Source organism: Cygnus olor, chromosome 6 (assembly GCF_009769625.2).
Source record: "Cygnus olor isolate bCygOlo1 chromosome 6, bCygOlo1.pri.v2, whole genome shotgun sequence".
NCBI classification, from domain to species: Eukaryota; Metazoa; Chordata; class Aves; order Anseriformes; family Anatidae; genus Cygnus; species Cygnus olor.
Genome location: NC_049174.1, coordinates 9808524 through 9834980, shown reverse-complemented (window position 1 = coordinate 9834980; position 26457 = coordinate 9808524). Strand labels below are relative to the sequence as shown.

At 42.8% G+C, this 26457-nt stretch overlaps 1 protein-coding gene across 13 annotated transcripts in view; it reads left to right on the top strand.

Moving 5' to 3' along the window:
• AGAP1 (ArfGAP with GTPase domain, ankyrin repeat and PH domain 1) overlaps positions 1–26457 on the top strand; it is a 372200-nt gene that overhangs the window by 326874 nt on the left and 18869 nt on the right. The window lies entirely within an intron of this gene.

The window sequence follows — 26457 nt, the reverse complement described above, 5'->3', positions numbered from 1 at the left end:
GCTCTATGATTTTTTGTTCAATTGACTGACCAACAAAACAGTGGGAGATTGAAACCTCCTACATGGTTATACCTCAATTTAAATTATATTGTAATAACTTTCTTTGTTTCATTAAGCCACAAAGTTCCTGGCTCTTGGACTATCAGTTTATGATTAATAATCTGCCTTCAGTAGACCAAGCTCACCCAGGACACTGCTGTGTAATTTGTCGCTGGTTGTCAGGTCTTTGGGTTTGCATCACAGCTGTCATGAGAGTCCTGCTCAGTATGGACTTGCTTGCTTGCTTTATGTGAGATATATATGACGGCATAAGTTGGTGGGGGAGTGTGTGTTTCCTATGAGAGCAGTATTTTACCTACCAGTCATAGCTCAGCACAGTGAAAATCTTTTCTGTGATACATTGTCCTACTGAAAACTGAAGGTTTTTTATGCTTAAGTTGTCTGATCAGTGTCAAAGGAGGAAGATTTTTTAAAAATACTTACCTGATTTTAGTGGAGGTAGGTGTTAATAGTTCTAACTAACATGTTGTCGTGGGGGAACCAAAGTGACCTCTGGCAGACTGGGTTTCAGCACAGTGGGGTTCACACAGGTGGAAGACCTTCTAGACCATCTTGCCCAGCTGGTCCAGTCTTTTAAGTTATCTTCGGAAGTGTGTTATAATTGTCTTAGTGTGAGCCCCAGGGGGGGGAAACCTGCATCTGAGCACTGTTCAGTCCCCAGGTAGCAAATGGAATGATAAAGGTTTAGCTCTCAGTGTTAGCCTCATGCATATAAGAGAAATCAAACAGAGGTAATTGTGGTCTCGTTTTGTTTATGTATATTTCTGGATTCTGCTTTTTCCAATATCAGATCAAGTGAAATTATAACGTGGGAGTATATACCAGGGACACCTCCTACAGTACAAGAGTAGGTTTGTACTGTTGTCTGTAAGAAAGTCAACTGTTTCTTATTGCATTATTTCGTTAGCACTGAAAAATGAATTTGTGGTGCCACCTTTGGTTCATCTTCGAGAATGAAGCAAAGTACATTAATCAGGCTACTTGGGTGAATTCCTATGCATATAAATGTGTTCAGGGAGACTAGCACAGAGATTTTGTTAATACATAAACTGTATGTCTGCTGTGTATGTGTATATTATTATACAGCTAATATAATGATTTCATCAATTAGGTTGAAATCAACTTCTTGTTGTCTTTCAGTCATTAGTATTACTTTGTGCTTAATCCAGAAATCTTGTATTGTTGCATCTAACAAATATATGTTGCTCCTTACTGTTGAGGTGAACAGAAAGAGACCTCAACTGTAAATATTTAAAAAGAAAAGGCATACACTCAATCGGATTTTTTTTAAACATGATTTTAGAATTCATATAATAAATTTAGGATGTTTTCATGATAAATCTAAAATACATGTGATGAAGATGAAAAGAGAGCCATCCATTTGCATTAAAAAACTTGGTTTTTTTGTGTGTGTGTTTGGAAGTGAGGCTTACATATATAAAGTCAACTTTTTTCTGTCTCATGCTCAGTTTATTTTAATTCATCTTTGTTTCTGTACACTATGTTTGTGGTTGGCTGTTTGTCAGTGACATCTTTTTATTTTCTTTCTTGGGCTACAGCATTTTGGGACAAAAGGAATAAAGATTAATTTTATAAATATGCATTTCCAGTTATGAGATCAAGTTTGATAGAAAACCTGGTAGAAAAAAAAAAAGAAGTAAGATTATTTGAAATTTTGCCCACAAAGCAATTCTAATCTTGCTTTGCTACCCCCATTTTTTTCTGCTGTTTGGAACAGGATTTAAGTGGTATTTTTCACATGAATATATGAAAATTCTGCCTTTTCAAAGTGTCTGCTTCCTTTTGTGCTTTACTTTGGTCTCCATTAGCCTCATGATCCTTCTGTCCAAGATATGGCAAGAAATAAATCCGAGCATCTCTAGATATAAGTTGTGTATTTAGTTTTCTCTCTGCTGTTCTGAGTTTTGCAGGAGGAATCCTATCAGAAGCAGCTATAATAGACCTGTGGGGTTAAACAAAAAAAAGTGGAGGAGAAGGCAAGGAGGTACCTCAGGGGTCACTACTGGATGAAGTCCTGTTTCACATCTTCATTACTGATGTGGCCGATGTGGCAGAGGGCCCCCAGCCGGGAGGAGCGAGCAGAGGGCCCCGTGCGGCCACCCAGAGGGACAGGGACAGGCCGCAGAGATGGGCTGGCAGGAGCCTGGGGGAGCCCAGCCAGGAGAGGTGCAGAGTCCTGCCCCCGGGGAGGAGCAGCCCCAGGCCCCGGGACACGCTGGGGCACCCAGCTGGGAAGCAGCTCTGCAGGAAGGGCCCTGGGGTCCTGGTGGGCACCGCGCCGAGCACGGGCCAGCAGCGTGCCCTGGTCACCAAGAGGGCTGGCGGCACCGGGGCTGCGTTAGGCACAGTGCGGCCAGCAGGCCGAGGGCGGTGATCCTTCCCCTCTGCTCAGCGCTGCTGTAAGGCACCCGGAGCCATGGGCCCAGGGCTGGGCCCCAGCACGTCCACGTCCACAGACACCTGAGGGGAGGGCACAGGGCACAGAGCCGGGCTCCATCCAGCGGTGCCCAGCGCCAGGCCGAGAGGCCCTGGGCACAGCCTGGAGCCCAGGAGGCTCCCTCTGAGCACCAGGCAGCACTTCTGTGCTGGGCGGGTGCCGCAGCCCTGGCACAGGCTGCCCAGAGCCTGTGGGGTCTCCTCCTTGGGGAGCTTCAGGAGGCGCCGGGACGTGGGGCTGGGCACCCTGCTCGGGGTGTCCCTGCTGGAGCGGGGCTGGGGCGGGTGGGCCTGGGGGTCCCTCCCCACCTCAACCAGTCTGGAATCCTGTGTGCGTGGAAGTAAGCAAGCAGAAATATAACTGGGGAACTGAGATCTGCAGTTCTGGTGGAGGAGGGACGGAAGGGTGCCCAAGGATATTTGGAGATCAGGAAAGAAAGAATCATTCAGCACAACTTCTCCTGATGGGGAAGAGGGCTGTTGGGGGGCATGTTCGTGAGCAGTGGAGTCACGCAGAGTATGAGAGCTGCTGTGTGAGGAGGCAGTAACTCAATGTGCTTCTGCTTTAATGACTTCTCACCAAAGCCCCATCAGACTAGAGAGAGAAGTAATTGCATGTTTTCTTTCAAGTTTCTACTAAACTTGTTCCTATCTCTGTTCCCTTCTGCAGCCCCACTTATTACATGTCCTGTATAGTTGCTCCTCTTTTCAGTTCCACTACATATACTCATTAATCTACCCTCCATAGTTTTCCACATGCTTGCTCAGACTTCCAGTTCATGCCTACAAAAGCGTTGGAAATGCAAGAACAGATTCCTTAACCATTCCCCCAACTGATTCAAAGGCCTTAGCCCAAAGCCTCAGTAAAAGACCTTAGACAAATACAGTTTTCACGTGCTTCTGTGTAATAAGTCGATGATGACAACTGATACATGATAACAAAGCCAAAAGTCGTCAGCACGATGATGGATCCTCTGTTAATAGACATTTGTAGTGGGAATCAGGTAACTGAGGGTTTCACCTTTTCATGTTGTGTCTTTCTATTGGAGATGAAGCCATCAATGGAAACCCCCAGGCTTTCAAGGGCAGAGAAGGACTATTGACTGCTCCACAAGTACTCAGTCTGTTGGACTGGGAAGCTCAAGGAGCGTTCACATGCTGGACTAAGAGGAATCTGAAAACCTTGACATATGCATGGCTTCAAAAGCAGTCCCTTCAGCTTGTGAGAAGTTGGCACTGGATCATTGCAGTGTATTTCTGTTGAGCAGAGGGAAGGGTGAAGGAGGGGTTGATGTTTTGCAGGCAGGACTGCCAAACGGCTGACTGTAGGCCACAGCATAAATAAGGAGTCTTACCCAGGAAAATGTCACCAATAGTTATAAAAATTGAGCTATGCCAGCCTTGGCATACATTTTTTTTTATTACATTTTTTATTTTGTACCCTCAAAAATAAGTTAAACCAATAATCAAACCGCATCGAACATACCATACTGCTGGCCTTTCCTAGTGCACTCAAATTCACTTAAAACTCTTTCTCTGAGAAAGTCATGGGAAAGGCAAACCTGAAAGCATATTCTGAAGGTCAGAAAGGCTCTCAGATTGGAGTTTAGGAACTCAGAGCCTGAAAGCTTTGTAGCAGAAGTCCTTGCTCCTGTTACTTTCATCAAGGATATTGTCCAGGTACGCTGTCTAATGTTAACTTGTGCCAGATCTCGTAGAGTCTGAGAGACGGTTTATAAAATAATCAGATCTTTAGGTCATTCAGCGCCTCTGGATCAAAAGCAACACCTTGGATTGCATTACACTGGAAACCAGTGCAGATAATGGGAGCACAGGTGCAATAGGATCCCCCAAGGAAACAGCATAATGCGAAGCAGTAGCATGAGCCAAAGTTCAGATTGAGGGTGTTCGCATGGTTACGGCGAGGGAAGAGGAATTAGCATGAGCTCCTGGTGAGTAAGAAAAGTTGGCAAAGCAGCAGAAAAACCAAGCACAGGAGAATATGTGAATATAGAAAAAAAAGGGGACCAGCTGGCCTCAGAGTGTTGTCCGTGGGCCCCTGATTAGGTCAGCTTTAGAAGGCTGGTAATTGTTTCCAGCAATTACCAGCAGCCCTGAGAACCGCCGCTCAAACTTCGGGAGCCTTGTGACAAATTGAAGCTGACTGCTGGTGAAGGAGTATCGACTTCCCATTTCTAAACAGGGGGATCATTAGTCAAGAAAAGCATCTTTTAATTACTCGCAGGAAGAAAAAAAAAAAGAAAAAAAAGGAAAAAGATCTTTCAGTATGGATCCTGCAACAACTGCCATTTTTTCAAGTGTATTCAATATTAAATTTATTGTCTTGGAAGGGAGGGAGGGAGTGGGGAGAGCTTGCCTGCAATCCCTCCTTCAGTAATGTGGGTTTAATTTGGAGTGAGAAGTCAAATTAGAGTAAATCAATGTTGCAACAATTAACTGGGTCTGGGGATGAGAATCAGGATTTTCCCCTGTAATTGCTATTGATACTATTTAAGCACACTCTTAAAACATTGATTTTGAGTGGTGTGACACAGGACTAGTCTGAGCGGCGCAGTGGGGCCAGGGCAGAATTTGCTCCATGGAGGAATGTTGCAGATGTTGTGAAGCCAGCTTCTAGGGATCAGTGCTTCGGGTGTCTGCACCGTGTTTTGCCTGGGCCTTTTGCACCGGTACGTAGGTTTCATGCCTGATATTTAACTTTCTTCTGGACACACCTCGTATGCTTTGCTTTCCTGTATCTATTCTTGTTCGTATTGTTTCTGGTTTGCAGACTTGCTTGGCACCGTTGGGTTCCTAAGGTGATGTTGGCCTTTTCTAAAGGAGACGAGCTGTCACCATCCCTCTCCCACTCCAGGAGGTGATTGTTTGCTCCTTGGTCCTCTCGCTCTTTCTCTGAGCTCCCAAGGGCTCTGTCTCAGTCCTGTTGGGAGGGCTGCGATATGCCAGCAGCAAGGCTGCCTCCACCAGCTGGAAGCTGCTGGCCAAGAGGACAAGGAAGGGCAGCTTGCTATCCAGAGCCATATCATATCCCAACCATGCTTTTTGTTCTTCTGCTGAAGTGATGCTCAAAATTTGCATTAGCTCTCTGCAAACCGCAAAGTTGAAGGGCTCCACCTTTTCAGTATCGTTTTGAGAACGTGCAGAAGTAGAAAGAACTTCCAGCTCCATGAAGAATGTATTACAAAAGTGAGGGATGAACAGTTCATAGAAGCTCAGCTGTTAGCTGCCCTTTACGTCAGGCATAGTTCTAAGCTCTGCTGAGGCTTTAAATGGAGCTTGAATATTGTGGTTTACATCATGGTGAATGTAGCATGTTTCTGAGCTGAGATTTAGATGTTGAACTCTACAGCCTGGTTTTTGTATTCTGGTTGATACAGCTAATTTAGCAAAAACAAATATGCTTGAAAATGTACATTTTTTGCTTTCCTGTGGATGACAGGGTGGGGGGAAGACTTCAGATGACAACGTTCTGAGTATTAAAAATCAAAGATGCACATAATCCTCCCATTCTGGAGCTTTCTCTTTTTAAGAGGTGGTCTGGATCGACGATGCAACTTTGCAGTAACTGCAAGTGCCTGCCACAGTGTCCTTGCAATTTTGCTCAGGTAGTTTGTTTGCATAGCAGTTACTGTGTTTATTCTGGTTAACAAAGGTCATAAGCAAACAGAGAGGTTCTTAATGCTGTCTGAAAAGTCGTGAGTTGGGAGCTGGCAGTGTCGGGAATTGACTTTCACCTTAAGATGTAAGATCCAGTTTGATCCCTCGCTCACTAATGAACTGAATTTAATGGTGTCAGAAAAAACATTATGTAGCTCGACTATATTTAGCAGACTTTCACAATTCCACGCTGAAGCCTGGCTTGCCGTTTCAAGGCTAACATCCATTACGCTGGTGAGCGACTTCCGTGAAAAAAATTAAGCCATGCTTCCTTTTTTCATAAAAATAATTATTCCTTCATTATTTGTACTCAGAGTGAATTTTGATAAAGGGCAAGCACAGGGATACTGCCTCGTTACGTCACCATATCTTGTCCTTAGCCTTGCAAAGGTACTCCATTTCGGCTCTCGTTGATTTTTCGCTTGTTCTGGCCATCAGATTACTGTTACGGTCCTGTTGGTCTCCAGTTTCTGGCATAAGGACGCACCGCTACAGATGCAGCCCGGGGGAACATTAGTACCTCTCTATCCACGACTGTCAGGTCTGGTTTCGTAGCTGTTCTTGGCCTGATGAGGTCAGTGTTTTGTCCCTTTTGAATGCTCTTCCATGCTTGACACCTTGCCCATTTTAGGGGTGGGGGAAGGGTGTTTAAAAAAAAAAAAAAAAAAGATTTTATTGTGAAGGGCTGACCAGAACCCATCTGCAGTTGGGTGGCATCTGCTCCCCACATGTCACTTCCCTCATTAACAAGCAATTGAATTAATTAAATGCTACTCAGAACACGCATAACAAGCTACCGGCAGTGTCCAAATTAGCACTGATAATCAAGGATGATTTCCTTTATTATCCTGCTAAGTGGTGTGCAGGCTCTGATCTCCCTGTCTGCCCTCATCTATTTACATACCCCCAGCTTCTGCCTTTAGAAGCTGAGGTTATCTTACCTAGTTAATTTGCCACGATCACCAAGCATGGCGGATTGATATTCCTGCCTCTGCTGAAGCACCCCCCCTTCTCCCCCTTTCCTTCCTCCCCAAGCCTGGTCCTTTGTATCTCAAGCTCACTGATAAATTAAAAGCCACCCCTGTGGTCTCTCAAGTGAGTAATAGAGGCAGAAATTTCATTTTGCAACTGGCTGATTTAATGATCCAAAGGGTAATTAATGGCCTGATTATCTTAATGTTAAATATGTCCGGCAGCAATTACTGTGACCTCCCGCTTGTCAAGGTCCAGGCTATGCTCTTCTTTCAATTAAGTTCTCTGGGGCTTAATGGTATGAATAAACTCCTCTGATTCTATCATTCCGGACTCTGAGATTTAAGCGAGCTAGGGGCTCGTTTGGAGTTTTAATCAGCCCGTCTTCTACTTGAGCGATCAGAGTTAACAATTATAACAAGGACAGTTTAACTTTCTTCCCCCCCACCCCCCACCCTTTCTACTTCTTTATATTTTTCCTTTTTTTTTTTTTTAAGCGCTTGGAGGGAATTTTGTTGGCTGCAGAAGCAGCTTTGCTAGGCTAGTCTCTCCCTATATAAATTATCATGTGAATGCTGCTGTTTTTCCATTTGACAGGCTTAATTAATTGGCAGGAGCGCCCAAAAATGACAGTGCCACTAATTGCAACTCAAAGTAAATTTCTGTCATTGTGGCACGCTTGTCAGCGGGCATGCCCCAGTCCTCACCGCGGCCAGAGTTTGTTGACGTTTTCCATTTCAGTTTTCACATCTCGTCAGGGAATGTGATCATATGTGATAGCACTAACGGACCAAGATGTGCCTTTGGGTTTTCCAGGCATGCAGTTTGTGTGCAAGAATGACATTTACTGCCAATAAAGTTTAGACAGCTGTGCTTCTGCCGACCAAACAGCTGCTAGGGGACTTAAGATTTTACTTAAGATATTTCAGCAAGTCCTATTAACTGGGAGACTTTGGGAAGGAGTGGTGAGGGGAAAAAAAAAAAATGCCAACAAACCCTGAGAGTTATAACTCACCCCTGGTCTTCTTCGTGGTTGAACTACACTAAATAGCACATCTCCTGGTGAGCTGGAGTTATATTAGCTCTATTTTAGACAGTAAATATTTCATAAATATAATGAGGAAAATGTATAAATTATTAGTACAACAGTATTGCATTTTCAAACACACACACACATAAATAAAAAGACTGATTCACTACTGCCAGTAAACTAAAACCTTTCCCCGTATTACTGTAGAAATGAACTGATTCTGACATGTTGGATTGCATGCTTTCAGATCAGAGTAATTGTAATTGTTTTAAAATTAAATTTAAAAAAAAAATTGTCACTTACCAGTAGCTTCCAGGAAATGCATATAATAACAATAACTAACTGAGCCAAATGAAATGTCAGCTTGGGTGGTGGCTGTTCGTATTTCACCATTTGGAGGCCTCAGAAGCTAAAATGAAATACTCAAAAGATGAAGGTTAGTAGTACGACGTATTTTATTGTCCTTGTAGCTGCTTGGCAGACCTTGTAATCCAGGATCTGATCCAGTAAAACACTGGTGCCTATATAGCAGCGTGGGAGATGCCTGAATGATTAAAAATAAAAACAACAACAACAAAAAAAAAACAACCCCAGTTGTCCAAGTTAATGAGCAATTTAGATAAAATGCTCCCTAGTTCAATTGCACTTTTCTTATGTGCAGATCTGCCTTTGATAAAAACTCAAACACTTTGTAAACAGAAGCCTAGTTTGCAATTATTATTACAATCATCATTCTCATCATTGTCAGTGAAAGAGAAACCTACAAAAGAAATATTTCTGTCTCACTTAGGGCATTCATTAAAAAGCAGAGGTGTAAGAGCCACAATCTGAATAGCATAAGTAATGCTGTTAATGCATTATCTGAATATTTGGTGTATTCGGAGCTGGCACACTCACTGCCTTCTGTGTTCACACCTCACATGGATTATATGCATGCTTTGTGGATATAGCGACATATCTGTGACATCGTGTGTTACAGACCTGCATGGCATGTATTCAGCGGAGATTTCCAGTTACGCTGCTTTTATGGTACGTCCTTTGCATTCTGCTTACCAACTACCTTCTGGATGGTCTGCCCAAGGATTACTGCTTTTATCTGGAGTTTCTGGAGAAAAGAGCCAAAGAAATTCTCGTTGCTTTTTGTCTTTTTCTCATTTTCTCTGAAGTGTCTCACATGTTAGATTACCCTTACCCCCATTTATTGTTTTTCCTTTTAAAAATCTCTCTGAAGAGGACAGGGGAAAGCAATATCTTACAGCCTTGTTATGAAACCTGCTAGCTAAGATACTAAGATCCTTCCTCAAGCCCAGATTTTACGAGTCTTTTGACAATATAAAAATTGAAGACCTGAATGAAAATAAACTGTTGAGACCCAGTCGTTTTAATGTTGTATTGATGAAGAGGCGGTAGCTTCCAAAATGAAAATGTGGTTTCACAAATGGTAAAGATTTAGCCCAGCCAGCATCAAAAATATTTTGTTCTGAAACTCTTGTGAATTAGCCATGGTTTCAGGCAGCGATGGATTGATGAAATATGCCTCCTTATTAAAGGCAGATCAGGAGGCTGCAGTGATGTCCTCAGCTCAAGTGCTAAATACTGTAGAATTGCATTTGCCACAGTTCCCAATAATTTAGACTGTCCCAAGTTGTATGGCTAGCACAATAGTAGATATGTTTGCATTGACAAAACATTTGGGAACCTTGGTCACAGTTCATGACTAACCCCACTGACAAAAGGCTATGTGCCAAGAGAGTCCCTGCCCCAACTTGCTGTGCAGGAGTAAAATGGTTCGATAAATGGGGGTGTGCAAAGAGACTCTTATTTTTATTGCTCGGGCAGTCATCTCATCATCCCCTAAATCAAACCGGTGTTTCTTTGTGGATATCTCATCACTGGAGAATTTCAGGATTTACTGGGAGCTGTTTCTCACAGGCGAAGGAGCACTTCTGGGGAGAGACCATGAATTTGTTTGCTAGAAAATTGTAGGAGTGGGGTCAGTTTAGTCGAAGATCAAAACAGTGGGCCAGAGGCAGCAGTCAAGCTTTGAATACTGAACCAAAAATTAAAAAAAAGAAGGGGATGGCCTTCAAAGAGAAAACAAGTAGCTTTTCTTGCATGCAATAAGGAAAGGAAAAGCATCAGCCCGTATTAGTTTAGCAGCTTTGTCATTTTTCTTACAATACCTGTGACTTTCAATGTTTTTTTCCCATAATGTCATTCCAAGGAATTGTGGAAAACTCACCGTTTGTTTTTGAAGGTAATTTCCAGTGTTGACAAAAAAAAATACAAATCCACTCTGAATATACCCAGAAGATGTAAAGACCGTCAGGTGTGAATGTATTAAGCTTACAAATCAGAGCTTTCTGTTGGAGGACGCCCTGCCTCTAGAAATTCCTGCAGGAGGACAGGTGATAGAGACTGAAATGCTTTACCTTGGAGGTTTGATCAACCCTGAATACCTTTATTCTGCTGAGATTCTTGGCAATTTTTTGGTTCTATTTTTATGTTATGCTCTTTGTTTAATCTGTTTGGCTGCCACACTGAAAAGCACCACGTTGAGCTAAAATTCCCTAAGAAATAAGTTTATTAGCTTTGTACTTCAGGAAAGCTTAGGATTTGAGTTCAGGACTGAAGTTAGGAGGATTTCTTTCCGTTTTAAGAACAGTGGTGGGTAAGACAATAGGTGGATGTATTGGAAAAACTGTATTTGTAAGTCATAAACAGCTGTCAGAAAACATCATTTTGCTCTTACCAGAACAGAAGCAGACTGTTAGCTGAGAGCGTGTTTTAAAGGTCTCAAAACTGTTAGGATCTTAGCTGCAGAAATAATTTTCAGTTTAAATATGGATTGATTATATCTGTTTTTGAATCAGTTCTCTCCAAAACACCTGACAGAGCTAGAGGGTTTCTCAGATTTGAAGACTCAGAGTTGGACTCGATGATCCCTGTGGGTCCCTTCCAACTCGGGATATTCTGTGATTCTAAAGACCGAAGTATGGGGCTGTATCTGCTTGGCTATCAGGTACTTGAAGAGGTCAAACCAGAACTTACCAGCAGACAGATAACCATTGCTGTGTAATATTAGAAACTTCATGGTACAATGTTTAACTGTGTTCCTACAACAGAGAAATGGAAGGGCTAATTGGAATGACAAGGTGAATTTCGAGTGACCAAAATTTGATATACGGTATTAAAAAACAGAGGGGAAATACGGCTGACATCAAACTAATGGCCAAAGGCCAATACCATTTTAAATATGTCGGATCCTCCTAATGTGGATTAGTCTTTCACCAGAAAATTCTCTGATACCTTTCAAAGCACTCAGAAAGGAGAAACGTAGAGGTTCAATGGCCACAGAAAATTCAGCCATAATAAAGAAGGACAAAGGAACTGTATGGAAGTGATGTTTCCAATCCTTTGGTGGTTATAGCCCCCTTTTACATCTAACTGCAGCCACAAATCCTTGCAAACTTACAAAGGGACAGGCCCATAAGGAAATGCTGGATGTTAGTCCAGAACCCAGACCAAGATCGTAGTTCACACTTCTGCAGAGTACAAAGACCAGGTGAGTTTGTGTTCAGCTAGGGTCTTGAAGAGATCTGGAAGCCCAGGGTAGCAGCTGGTGCCTTTTACTGAGGAAGAAGTTCGGGTAGCGTGAGTTACGTGCTGAAGGAGGCCATCCCCCTCTTCCCTCCCTCCGCCAAGAAGTGCATGCTCCTGTCCTTTTCCCCTATAGCCACACAAGCATGAATTCAGTTGTCTCATAGATCAGATGAAGTGCAGTGTAAATGAGTTTAAAAAAAACAACCAACCTCCCTCACCACCACCCCCAAAAAATCCCACCGCTAACAGAAGCTACATTAAGCTCATGGGGTCCTGCATTTCAGGGACTAGCATTTACTGTGATAACAACAAATGTTCCTGTATTCCTTGTTCAAAAGCACAGAAGTTATTGAACTTCACAACAGAACATATGCAGAAGAGTACATTTACATCAGCTATCCTTACCTGAATGCATTTTTTATCATCTATTCTGAAATTACACTGCTCAGTGTACGTATGCATGCACATAGCTGCTGCTCTGCAATACCCGAGGAATAAATACAGAGAGTTTTGTCCTAAGTACGTCAATGCAAAAGCAATTGAAGAATTAAATTTACTCTTTAAAGCATTAGGCAGCCTTACCAAACAGATCTTTGCCCTCGCTATCTTTAATAATAGCTATCTAATCAATTATATCCAAAAGGAAAATAATTTAACACTGCTGTTGCTATCAGCATTCAGACATTTCAGGGGCTGAAGCTCGTAATAATAAAAATGAAAAAAAAATAAATAAATGAAAGTAATTGAGGAAAAAAAATCCCAAATACCAAACATCAGCTATTATGAGGTCCACAGGGTCAGATCAAAATCTGAGATGCGTTCAGCTTAAGAAAGTACTGTGAGTTGAGCACTTACTGCTGCAGAGCACACGGATCTCTGTATCAGGAACTCAACAGAGCTGCTTAGCTGGCAAAGAAAATACCCAGCATATTACAAAATATGTGTTTAGTTAGAGATTTTATGTAAAACATTTTATTTGAAACTTTTCTGTGTACTTGGTGCTTAATCTGTTCTTTTCATTTCTCCTACCTTCAGGTCCTGGCTCTGTCTCTCAGGTCTTACCAAACATGATGTTATTTAACTAGACATATAGTTGAAATTGGTTGCTATACCTAGTATAAGAGCAGTTACTCTAAAGCCAGTTTATTCTGGTTTGTACTGTTGAAGCTTTTTTTAATGTTTGTACACAACAGTTTTCTACTGTTAAAAGAAACCTGTGCATATGAACCAATTGTGGTTAAATACACAGGGCAGGTTGTCACTGGCTGGGCTGAGTGTGTGACAAGGTGGTCCTCACATTACCTTTATCCTGGTAAAGTACTCAGATAGGTATTACAAGGAGTGTGCGTGTGTTGTTGCATGGGCAAAATCTTAAAGCTTTCAGCAGTGGTCACTACTGATGGCTGGAAGTTACGTTAATTCAGCCATCTGCATTGGTTTTGGCCATTTCTGCGTCCGTAGGTTGTTTGGACAGCAGATAGCTTTGTTTGAGCTCATGGTACAGCACAGAAACGAGCACACCAAAAACCAGCAGTGGTGATGCTGAGCAGTACTTGACAAAAGGCAGTGCCTTGCCGTGATACTGGTGGCTGCGCTGGCCGGTGACACTAGGTACAGAAGCAGCAGCATGCCTTTGCTTTGGTCGTGGCTACAGAACCTGCAGGGCTCCATAACAGTAACTGTGACCAACTTTCTCTCTTTTGTGATTTTTTTCCTTTTTTTTCCTTTGTTTAAGACTAAGCTTTGTTTCTGGCTCTGCAGGAAGCTGGTAGCCTATGGCAAGGGACTGGGGAGATAAGACTTCAGTAAGATAACTAAATGAAAAGGGCAGCAGTGAAAAGATGGTGCTGGCTTTTGACTGGACTGAAACTTGATATACACATCAGCCCAAATGCAGTTTCCCCACGGTTCTAAAATGTCCATTTGACAGAGGCAATGTGCTTACTGCAGGATTTTAGACATACGGGTGCTGGAGGGAGAGCAGCAGTGAACCCCTGAAAGAGAGGAGTGACCACAAGAAATGAGACCACCATTGCTCTCGCTTTGAAGTAATTAAATAGCAGGCTAAAATGTGTTAAGGTGAACACAGGTGACAAACTGGAGCCTTTAGAGAATTGGGATTACAGTGAAATGAAATGTCTCACTGTGCCTATTAACTAGATTGTGCAGACAGTGCAAAGTCCTGTAGCTGAAGCATTTTTGTGTAAGTCTGCAGACGTACAGTAGTGAGCAGAAGCCATCTGTAATAATTGGTAACCCTCAAAAGGTACGGATGGGATATGCTTCAAAAAGTCTTCGTGCTGAACAGATGATTATGTCATGGCCTAGAAATCTCCCAGCTAACTTTTCTTTTTCCCAAAAAGATTTAAATTTTTCTGGTTTCATCTAGGTCAGAATTTCTAAGTGGCAGTTTTGTTGTATTTTCACTTGACTGCAATGCCAGCCAAACTTGGAAGCCTGTCGTGTATGCACAATTAAATCACAGCCTCAATTAACACTTGTAGGAGTCTTCCACAAGTGGAAGGGATAGGACTGTGTCACTGTGTACTAAAACTGAAGGATACCTTCAGCCTTCAGTCTGAGCTATTACCCAGAAGTTGAATTTTTCTTTCTTGACTCAAGAAGCAAATATTTGCAGCTCTAATCCTTTGCTAATGGCATGCACGTGCTCCTCTCTGAGCCAGATCTGCTTTGGCCACCTTGTGTGACTCCGGCAGCTCAGCCCAGTCACAAACAGATACTTGACATTGCTTGGATTGTCCTGTTGCATTAAGGGGAAGAAAAAAAAAGACAGAAAGACAGGGATTTGCTGGTGTGCACATGCTGCATGCACTCTGCAAGTGATCCACGTATTGGCAGATAAACCACAATCTCTGGGAAATGCCAGACCTCTGCCTGTGCATGGGGTAACTTCATCACAGTTTTGCTGCATGCAGACTTTCCTTACTGTTCAAGTCAAGTAGTTTGTGAGATGAGAAGGGTGGAGAGCCATGGCCTTAGCTAGGACTGGCCTGTGATCTGCACTGAAATCTGTAATAAACGACCCATTATCTGATTGTGGAGACACATAGACCATGTGCAACATGCCAATGAGCCGTGGTGGTCTTAAGAGCTGCCCATGCTCTAGCTAAAGACTGGGGCCCTTTTAGACACAGTAAAATCATTCAGCTTATCGGTCACTTCTGGAAGTGACAACCATGTCCTTCTGTGGTATATTGCAAGTCCTATGCTGGATTATAATGTGGCTGGATCTTTCTATGTTCACTTTCTTATTTAAATAGAGATCCATTGGCACTAGAATTTTGCAGGCAGGATGTAGATTTTTCTCCATGAAGTCCAACTGTAAAATATCGCTTAGTTTACACATTAAAGAACCGTGTTTGTTTATTTGTTTAAAAAAGGAAAGATCAGCCTGTAGTTCTAAATGTGAGTGGGGTAGGATCTGTGTAGAGACAACTTGCTTTCTATTTTTAAGAGTTCGCCAACCTCATTGCTAGGTTTATTGCTCTAGGGCAAGTTAATTAAAGCCAATGGAGAATTTAAAAATGGGGAAGGGGAACAAAGCAAGGGGGAGCATTTCTTAATTATGTTGCGGAATTTTCTTTAATTCATGTCGTTTTGAAACCTTAGTAAAGCACCTGCCTGTGGCATCCCAGAGAGATCAGCACCAGGACCCTTAGAGCAGCACGTAGCTGGCACACAGGTTTGCTGATGACTCAGTGAAACATATTTGGAGGCAAGATAAACTCAGCTGTGTAAGGTCCCTTTTAAATGCAAGGTATCTGTTTTGTATGATTGAGTACAGTTCTGTTACAAATAAGTCCCCCAAAATTTGAATTTTCTTCGTGTGGACATAACACGATTTCACAAGGGGTCTTGGGATGTTCGGAGGGAAGTCATGTCAAAGGAAAGTTGGACGCCCAGCTCCTGCTGATTAGCAGTGACAGCTGAGTGACCAACTTCTCTGTCTGCCTTTCAAACATCACCCTCTAAAAATACATCTGCCACAGGCATTTTCTACTATTTAAATGAAACACAGAGTAACATGTGATTTAAATTTACATCACATGAAATAGCCTAAAAAACAGTTCATCTCCCATGGGTTGTGTTTCTGTAGAAGTGTTCCCTCAGAAGCGTACTAGACCTAGGGATGAACAGAATGAGAAAAGGAAACTCAGAATTAAATGAGAGAGGGGTATGTCTAGGAAGTGACTCTTCTAATGAAGTTTTGGGGCTCAAGAAATGAAGATACGCCTTACAATTGCCTGGTATCCATACTTAATGTTTTAACTTGCATTCCTTTTCACATTTGCATTTTTGTGGAGCTAGACAGCTCATTCAATACCAAAATATGTTAAAATGTGGAATAAGAGAGGAGAATATGATGTCACTGGGTAAGCTTCAGAAAGGATATTTCAGTAATGCAAGGAAAATATTCTTCCATCTCACTGTCGTAGTGGGACATAAAGAATCAACCCAATCTATAGAGAAGGCTTTCAAGATAAAGCAAAAGAATAGCATTCACAGCCGAAGAAATAGTAAAGTGGAAAAGAAAACAACCTTATTCCTCAGATTTGAGACAATATCTAAAGCAACAGAGCTTCTTGTAGCACCAGAAACATAAATAAAGCACCAGAGCTCTCACTTGCCTACCAAAAGCAGGACTGCTAGGTCAAAAATCCGCCAAAGCCTAAGGTGAATTTAGGAGTGAGGAGGGGAATTGGATGCAGTGCCTGGCTCCTGTGCAGGGAAACTGGTTGAGTCTCAAGTTAATCATGAGACCAATTTGTCAAGCAGTATTTAATGGACAGCTTATGAGCGTGTATGTGGGCAGGGTAGCTTGTAAATTTGAATGTGCCTATTTTCTTTGACAGCAATCAATGAATGTGCTATTTATTAATGTATTTTGAGAGGTCTTCTCAGACTTTTTATGATTGTTCTGTGCTCTCTCAGATCAGTCAAAAAATGACAGAGCAGAGCAGGATTTCTGCATTTACAATCAATATTACAGTTTTATTTCTTTTGTTTTCATGCAAATAGAGGAGTCGCAACGTGTTTTGTAGTGGTGTCTTTATACCACTGCAAGGGAGCAGACTTGGTGAGGAAGGTTGCATCGCAAAGTAGGTGCCAATATCTGCGTCAGTGTTCTGGTAGTATCGGGGGTTTTAAGCAAGTCGTCCACATGCTCCCTCTTCCCAGGTGTTGGTTTGGTTCATGGGATGGTCTTGGTGTGCTGACTAGATTCCCTTTGGAGAAACCAAACTGGAAGCTACCTGTGCACTTAGCGTGCTCCAGACCCTACTTTGAACATGAGCATCTAGCCCATGGTGCTGTGAACCTCTTCTGTCATCAGGAACGTTTAATTCAAAGGACCAAGCTAGATCAAGTAAAGGTAACCCCCCTGGATCATTTATATATAAGTTTCTTGGCAACAGCTGCTTCAGTCTACCCATCTTGTTCCTGTTGCACCTGTTTATTTGCTGGTGTAGACAGAGCCTAATTTTTCCACAGAAAATAGTAGTTTGAATTATGCAGCCTGGCCCAAACCCAGCAATCATGTCTCATTGGAAGTGACAGTTCCACTGCTTAAACAACCACACACAAAAAAGAAAATATTTTCTGAAATACGCAATTTCTGTCCAAAAGTACATTTGGTAATCGTTCGCAATGCTTGTAAATAAAACTTGGCTCATTGATCGGGTTTGTGCGTCTCAGGCATCAGTGAGACAGGTGAGCTGCCTCTAAGCCAGAGCTACGTCGGCAGTGGAAGTGGGATAAGAATCACATCAGCTTGATACACGGGGTCGAGATCGATGCATATTGTGGCCAAAACCTTCCAAAATGAAAGGGAAGTCCAGAAAAGGGCTATAAGAAGGATTTCAACTCTTTAGTATCTTCGAGAGGAGACGCTTAAGGGGCTACTAAACTGATGATAATTGTGAAGGGATGAAGGAGTTCATGAACATTGGGAGGTGGAAAATGGGTTCTTGTAGTTCAAGCATGTGCTCCAAGGAACAGCAGATGAAACTTGAGAAGTGTTGAGGCTGGTTACGAGGAAAATTGTTCCACCAGCTTTCTTGAGCTGTGCAGTTATCTCCCAGAGAAAAGCAATAAATCCCATCAGCAGTAAGCATATGATGGGCAACAAGGCAAAGGGATGAATGATCTAGAAGGGCTTTACTTTCTAGATTCACTGAATCCCTTATAAGAGATAAAGCATACAGCAGCTCTAGCAGATTTTTTCAGCATTCCTTTCTGTTTCATGTTGAGTCCTCCACCACTCCAGAAGACTACAGAAATCCGCTCTCAGCTGAAATAAAGAATTTAATTCCAGTGCTCTTTCCTCCCATGTCCCCTGCTCCCCTTTTGCATCCGCTGGATGTCCATTTCAGTAAGTTTTCCCTTCAGAACAAACCTATCATTTTTCACCACAGGATATTTACAGCTTCAATCAGTGCCAAATTCAATTGGCTTCTGATCTCATCGCTGGAAGTTATAGATGCAGATATTATTTGCACTGCGGTTAATTATGGAGCAATCAAACTTTGGCTTTTCCACTGTAATTTCCTCTGCCAGCTAATTTAATTAATCACCCCCAGCTCAGCTCTTCCAGCTGCGACCGGCAGGGTCATTAATTAGACATGTGGTGGTAGCTCATAGACCAGTTCCTGTTAAGGGGCTGCTGCCCACTTGATCTCTAAGGGAGCGATAGCATTTTCTAAGCATCCAGGCAGGATTAGAGGTAGCTAACACATTAGTGTATTCCTCAGAAGTGAAAGCAATTCCCAAAAGGTGTACCGCAAGCAAACAGCGTGATTGCTGTGACTGCTGGCACTTAGCTCACCAGGCGGGGCTCGGGGAGGCAGAGGTCTCTGCTTCAGGCAGGAGCATGATCAGATCACCACTGCTATGCGACTTAGGGCACAGCTCCTCGTCCTGCAGATTGCTCTCGTCCTGCAGATCGTCCTCATCCTGCAGATTGCACTCACTGTGCTCTTAGGCTGGTTTTCATCGCTGTGTCAGTGCAGGTGCCTGCTGCACGTCTGCTCCGGAATGGAGACTGCCGGGCAGACCTGGGATTTCTCAGCTTTTCTATCCTCTGTGACCTAATGCATGAGCTTTAAAATAAAAAATGCTCAGAAACTTGAAAGGCGTCCTTCTGACTGTTCCTGGGAGCTGAATGGCTTTGGTCAGATGGAAAAATACAAAATTTCCTAATGGAGAAAAGAAATTGAACATGCATTCTCATTGCCAGATCACATCACTAATATGAATGTTTTGTTGTGTTTTTTCCCCCACACACTATAAAAGCTGTATAATATAACCAGCTATGTCTGTCATATTGTTTGGATCTCAGAAAAGTCAATAGTTTTCGGGGGGCGGAAGAAACTTTTACAGTACACAAAATAGTTTGATTGCATCCAGCTTAAGAATCTCATCCTGAACATTATCAGCAGAAAGCATGTGGTCTGGGATGTGTGATGAGCCAGCCTAATAGCCCTGAGCACTTCACACATTTTGGGGGGAAGACAACTGAGCGCTAGTCTTCACTCTCATGTATTGTCTTGATATTCAGCAATAACAGACCCTGACGTTGGGTTCTGCTCTGCATCCCAAATATCAAAGCATCCTCCAAAACTCGGCCTGCAAATACAGTTTTAAACTTCCTTCGTTTTTGTTAGCAGGCTCTTCTTCATCCTTCCAAGAGTACCAGCAAAGTCCCTGCTGTTCTTGTCCCACCATACATAATTGTACAGGTTCTTGGAGTGGGTAGGCTGGAAGAGTTGAAAATAGGATAGCTGTAGCTCTTAGGTAGCTTTTTCAACAACATATGACAGCGAGGGAGTTCTGTTGCAGTTAGGTTTGGAACCTGTTACAGAGCTGTCATTTCTAATGAGAGCCTCTGTCTGAGGTAGATTGCTGGTGGTTGGAGTCTCCCCCACTTCTTTTCAGAATAGACAAACTCAAGACAACTTTTTTAATCGTCTTGGGTCACAAAGCCTACTTTCAGATTTCTGCATCCAAAACATCCATCAGCCCCACCCAGCAAGAGTAAACTGAAAATAAAAAATAAGTTCTCTTCCCCACGCAACTGTAGCTGTGCTTTTTTTTTTTTTTTTTTTTTTTTTTTTTCTAATAGCAAAACCTCACTGTGGGCCCGTGAGCTTCCCTTTCTGAAGGAGGAGAAGGTGCTGCTCTGATGCAGCCCTCCCTTCTAATGCATCATACTCTGCACTGGTGGCTTTCTTCTTCATTGTATCTCTCAGAAGATTCTCTTGGTCTGAACTGTTTTGGGAAGGTGCTTTCAATACAAAGTCCCTTCCTTGTGCACAGTCAGAACGAGCTCCGGGGATTTTCACAGAGATGCAGTTCAGCAACTGTTTCAGAGGGAAGGGGTCACATCTGCTTTTACCATCACGAGAACACAAGGAGGATTGTTGACATGTTATTGCCATCGAAGCCCCGCATAGGAGAGATGTGTAATTGATAAGAAAGCAGCCTTGTCTCTTCACAGAGGCTCTGCACCTTTCCTTGGCACAAAAGTTAGTGCCTCTGCTAGACATCAGTGTGCACAAACTTCAGTAGGTAGCTACGAACGGTCTTTTGGAAATCCTTTCTCAGCTTGAAGTCGATAGTCTCGTAGCTGGAAATGATGCCACTGGAAGGAGCGAGGCCCAGGAGGATGTTGGTGCTGCAGTTATCACTGGCTGTCCGCAAGCACAAATCACAAATTCTCTGCTTGCTGGAGGGAGAGCAAGCAGCATATTACAGAATAAGACTCTTTTTTTTTTTTTCTGACTGAGCTGATAAATGCCATCAATTACAGTGTCTCACCAAACCAGAAGTATAACAATGAAATGATTTGGTACAATAGACCCTCAGTGGAAGAATTGAATAAGAAGTACTCAGTTTGTCGATTTTGACAAATTGAAGAAATTGGGTGATAAATTGTTTTAAAATGGGCATATTAAAAAATACTTGCAAGTGTCTTACATCTGTATCTTTAAAATGTACTGCTAAATAATTTACAGCCTGACAGTAGAACAACTGCTAGAGTTAACTAAAGATAATTTGCTATGAAGGCCTGAATCTGATCCTTGTTGAAGAGAGGCAGCACCTGAAATTCCTAAAATAACCTTCACTGTTCTATAGGCAAGCTGCAAAATGAGTTTGTTTTTGCTCTGCAAAAATTGGAATTATATTTGGTCTTGATCAGCAGATTGCAATCACCCCATGCTACTTCACCTACTCATCTCACTTGGTTTTGTTTTATTTGAGCAATAAATATCTTAAATCTTCCCAGAGCTATTGCGTGTCTTCTGTGGAGACTCATCATGGTCCTGCCAGGCATTCATCAAGGCTTCCAATGAACCACTACATTAAGTATTCCTCTGCTCCTTATCAATCAAAACAGTTTACTTATAACTTTACTTTTTCTTCCTGGAGTAATCAAAATTTGATATTCCACAGATTGCAGAAAATTGTCACTCCTATATTCTGTGCTAATCCATCACATGAAACAGCCATAATTTGGGCATCAGAAGAGCATTAAATGTTTAAATAAGCAAGAGCCAGTCAATGAGAGAGTCCATTAACCGCTCCAGATGACAGGGCAGAAAAATGTTTGGATCGCAGGTATATTGGGAATTGCAGCGCAGACATTACAGAGCAATGGGGCATCTACATGCTGCAACAGGCAAGGTGTTTTCCATGTGTTTTCACGATATTGCTGAAGTATTCAAAGAAATACATAAGCAAACAGCAGAGCATGAATTCTCCTTAGCTTGAGCTGCAATACCAAGCTCGTTCAGCTGTCTGTGGCAGAGTATTAAAACCTGGCTGCTTCTTACCACTGTTTTTCCAGGAGGTAGTATGGGACTGGATTATTTTCTTCTGCTGTACACACTGGTAACAGCTATCAGGAGAAGCTTGTCTACTGATGATGAGAGGAAAAAAATCTTCTTTATTGTGTAGACTTGAGCAAAATACGCTCGTTGGCTATCCTCAATTCTTGAAATAGCTGTTCTGATAACAAATGCAGTGGGCAGGCCCTGTGGGATGGGACATGTATATAAGATGTTCCACCACTTCCTGAGACATGCTAGGTGACTTAAAGTGATGGAAGGCAATGGAGAGGCTTATCACAGACACTTGTCCTTAGCTCAGGCTGAGGGCATCTGCAATAATACTCTGCCAAATGCCAGTTCCAGTGGGTTTGGGAGAAAATTCTTCCAAATCACAGAGAGGCTGTGGATGTGGGATTTCTTATGCCTTTATTCTAGGGCAAAGCACGCTGTCCAAAAGCCTCGTTGGTGGAGGAATGATGGTCTTCTAGTCAGTATCAGGATCTTCTTGTGACTTGGCAAAGCATGGGCTAGTCAGTGTTCTGTAACACTGAACCAAGGATGCGCGCTGTGCGTACTCGCCGCCCTCAGCTCTGCTGTCCTGTCATATTTGATTCAAGTTGGATTCTAAGCTAATTTCCCCTTCTAGTAATAATTACGTGTATACCATTTCCCTTCACTTGGCATTGTAAACTAAGCTCTTCCTTTCCAAAGGGAATAAATACTCCGCGCAACCAATGGAGTCTGCAGTGTGGGGTATTTTTCACCTATCCAGGGGCACTTCTTATCTTCAAAACAAAAAAGACCTATTGTAATTAGAGTGTAAGCCTTCTTTTAAAAGGGCGGCTGGCAAGTATAAAGACTTGAGACAGTAATTATCAGCCACTGAAACAGCAAATCAAGCTGTCTATACCAATATCCCAGAGCAACATGCCACAGAAGCCATGGAGTGGTTAGATTAGAGCCGCCTGGGCGAGAGCTGTCTGAGCAGCGTAAGGTGCTGATTGTAGTTGTCAGTTTGCTGCTGCTATAAGCTCTCCTGTTATAAATACACCCCAGCCACTGTCATCTTAAAAGGTTCCTTAAAACCTTTCCTTTCTCCCCTTCCACTGCTTAAAAAACACAGCGGCTGACAGTCCAAATGTTTGAAATAATTGGATTCTGCATTCTAATTCATCTGTAAAGTATTCGTTGATTAAATTAGCCTAATAGATATTATTTCTTACATGACTGCATAATTTCATCCTGATTGGATCACTATGGCTCTAACGAGTCCCCCCCCCCCCGCCCATTTACTATTGACTTGAGAATCACAGGAGGCTAGAGATAACTATCATCTTGTTTCCATTTTTTTCTTTCCAGGCTAAAAGTTAAACTGATGTGTACCAAAAGGGCATACAGCTAATACTCAGGTACAGTTGCACAGCGTATTCCAGTCTCCAAGACCAGCGTTAGAATGAAAAAAAATATTGGTTTATATAATCTCGAGCCCTCTTTTATTTACTCAGTGGGTTGTTCTGAAGCAGAAAGATTAACTGACCACTTAAACTCCTTTGGGGGAAAATTGAAATATTTTTAAATAAAATACATTTTATTATCTCATCAAAGCAGACATACACACTGCAAATGAACCTCGTAAGGACTGCGTTCATTCAGGGAAATGAAAACACTCCTTTAAAGATAATGTTTCAAATAAAGCGGTTTTATCTTCTATTAGTAAGATTTTCTCAGCGCTGCAATTTGAGTGTAACCAAGAGGGAGGAAGGGCCCACAAAGTGACATTTTATCGCTAAATAAGAGCAGGGACTTCTTTGCAGGGCAGCAGCGAGCGAGAACCTCGCAGACCCGTGGCGGAGGAGCTGATGGCGGAAGGGGTTAACAGCGGGGCGCACGTCCCAGCCCGACCCAGTGGCTGCAAACAGCTGGTGGGTTTTGTATCGCGCCGGTGAACTGAGCAGATGAGAAAAGTTTTTGGCAAACACTCGGGACAGAAGAGGTGGGTCGGCTCAGGAAACTGTGTGCATGAGGGAACGGGGGAGACAATGGCCGCTCAGCAGGAGCAGGGGGTAGACCCGCTCCCGCTGAATAGCTCCCCAAAAAACCCCTCTCAAAAGGAAGAGGGCCCGTTTGCTCCTGGGAATCCAATAAATTGTTTCAGGAAGTGAGAGTCTGTCCAGGCTAATGGAGCCGTGATTGGCAGGTGGTTCTCATTATGGTGCCCATCAGGGGACAGAGTGAATTCCAGTGTTATTTAAGAGGTTAAGTAGAAATAAGATGCAGGTGACAGCCCAGGGCTGGGGCATCTTGCACTGCTGTTCTTGAGGTTTTTTTTGTTGAGAGTCTGTGACCTTTGAAATGAGTAGGGGCAGGGGGTCGTAGTTTGCCAAACAAAATTCGGTCCTACAGTGACTAAAAATGAGCTTACCTGGCCACACATCAGAGGGAGCAGGGAAACGAGGTGCTCTGAAGATTGCTTTGGTAGCTCTTGTGTGGGAGAGTTTTCTTTCCTTAGCACTAGGAGTGGTGGTTACCTCTGCCAAGTGGGCACAACACGGTGGCCAGGTAAGTTTCCAGCGCATGCAACCATGGCCTGGTGCTCTCAGGCATCCTAGTGCAGGAGGAAGAGGATGAAGCATCGTGGAAGAGAGTCCACGCTGTTTTTTCTTGGCACAAGCCTGGTACCCTTTCTTGGGCCCCCACAAGGATGTTGCCCTAGTGTTCAAACCAACTACAATCACTACTTCTGTCTGCCACTGGTGCTCTTACTGTGGCAGCTGACAGTAAATCACAAAGCGTTTAGCTCAATCAGAACAAATCTGATCAACTGCTCGCACAAATGCAACATAATTTTGAAGTGGGATGTGCAGAGGCCACCTAGGGTTGGGTCAGGTTTCTGGGGTGTGCTTCTCTGAGGTCTGAACCTAGCTTGAAAAGGAAAAGAGAAATGCATTAGTAGGGATTCAGATTGCCTCCTGTTCCTAACCAGTAGGTATCTTTCTGCTGCCTTAGATTTCAAAGCTGAAACTGAAGTCTATTTCTAGCCTTACTCAGCAGAAAATGAAAGCAAGTTTGCTTTGCAAAGCATCCATAACACAATATTACTGGCGTAGACTATAAGCACCAAGATGTAGTTTACTCTGTGACCATGGTTTTAAGGTAGATCAGTGTGTATGCTGAACACTACAGACTATATTTCTCTCTGCTTCTGTATTTTCCCTTTTTCTGACTGATTCCCAAGTAAACAGCATCGGGTATCTTCACACTTGTGGATGTCATAGGGTGGGGATCTGCTCTGAGTCGTTGTATTGATAGAATATTGCATGGTGCATGGTCAGATACAAGGATGTAATTTAACCAACAGATTCACGGATGGCTTGTGAATGACGGTGAAACTCCCAAGTATGACGCGTGTAATAAATCTGGTTCAATGCAGAATTAATGTGGTATTCAGAATGATTATTTACCATTTGAAGTTCGGACGTGACTGTGTGCAAGAAGTAAATAGCTGTGCAGAAGGGCACGTAGAGGGGAGAAGAAAAATACCTGCTTGCATTGTTTCACAAGTGCATTCCTCGGTAATACTAATGAGAATTGCACACTAAATGCAGGATTGATTTGTGATGAGATCAGCTCTAAAGAGTACATTTGTGGGATGATAACCTGATTGGTGGCACTGCCTCTTGAATGGCTGAAGGGGTCTAATTGGCATATAACGCACTATAAATTTATTAGCAGGTTCTGCTTTCTCATTGGCAGACCTTCTCCTGCTAACCACCAGGAAATTACCAATTTTCAGGAGTTAGTCACTCAAGTCACACTGTGTCAGGGTTTTAAAAAAGAAACCTACATCACTACTATTAGAAATCCTGGGCGAGAGCTTGTACATCAATAGCCAGCTGAAAATTGGTCACTTGTGCTGTGGACAACTTGATCAGAGCAGAGAGCCGTGTGTTTGCTGTTCAACTTTTATCCTCCTTCGGCTGTTCCTCCTTCCCACCTCCTTGTTGCAAATCCATGGTAGACAATTAGAAGTAAACTAATCTGTTTGGCAGCCCTTGGGCTGCAGCTGCCACAAACCAGAATATGCGCTTCACAGAAATTACAATTTTTTGGCAGTTCACATTCGGGGCTTTGATGTTCTTATTGATACATTCAGCCCTGGGGCACATCAGGCAGAAGAGGACATACCCACATTGTTGTTTTTTTTTTTTCCAGGAGCATAATAGAAATATTCAGGAGTCAATGTAATTATTTCAGTTACTTTGCTTTTAAGAGGCACATTGGAGTCACAAATTAGAAAATAATATTCATATGTTTCTTCTAATTGGTAACAGATATGGGATACTTCATCTTTTTTAAATAATTTCCAAATGTGTCCTGAAGAGGGATTTCAGGAAAGTGGCTGAGAGAGGGCACTTATGCACTGGGGGCGCTTTGGCAAGTGGCAGAGGTTTTCATTTTGGCACGTGGCTTTTAAATTCCCACACAACCCTCTCCAGAGGTGCTCTCGAGGTGGAACTTGCTGTCACTTTTGGCAGGTGTCTCCTGCGCATATTTTCTTTGCTGTTGGGTTTTATCTGGGTTTCTCTTTGTTAAGCACCGACCATATGGCTTGTAAATCATAAAAGCCTAAAGGTTTGCAAGCGATTAATAGAAGTAGGCCTGCAATTAGAAATGCCTCAGCAGTACTTGAGCATTCGAGTATCTTCTGAGAGCTGAGTCTCCTTCTAGTCTCTTCTCTTTGGGCACCCTGATGGTGTGTGTCCTTTCTGGCAGTTTTGTCCACTGGTGGTATTCTACCTCGGTACAAGG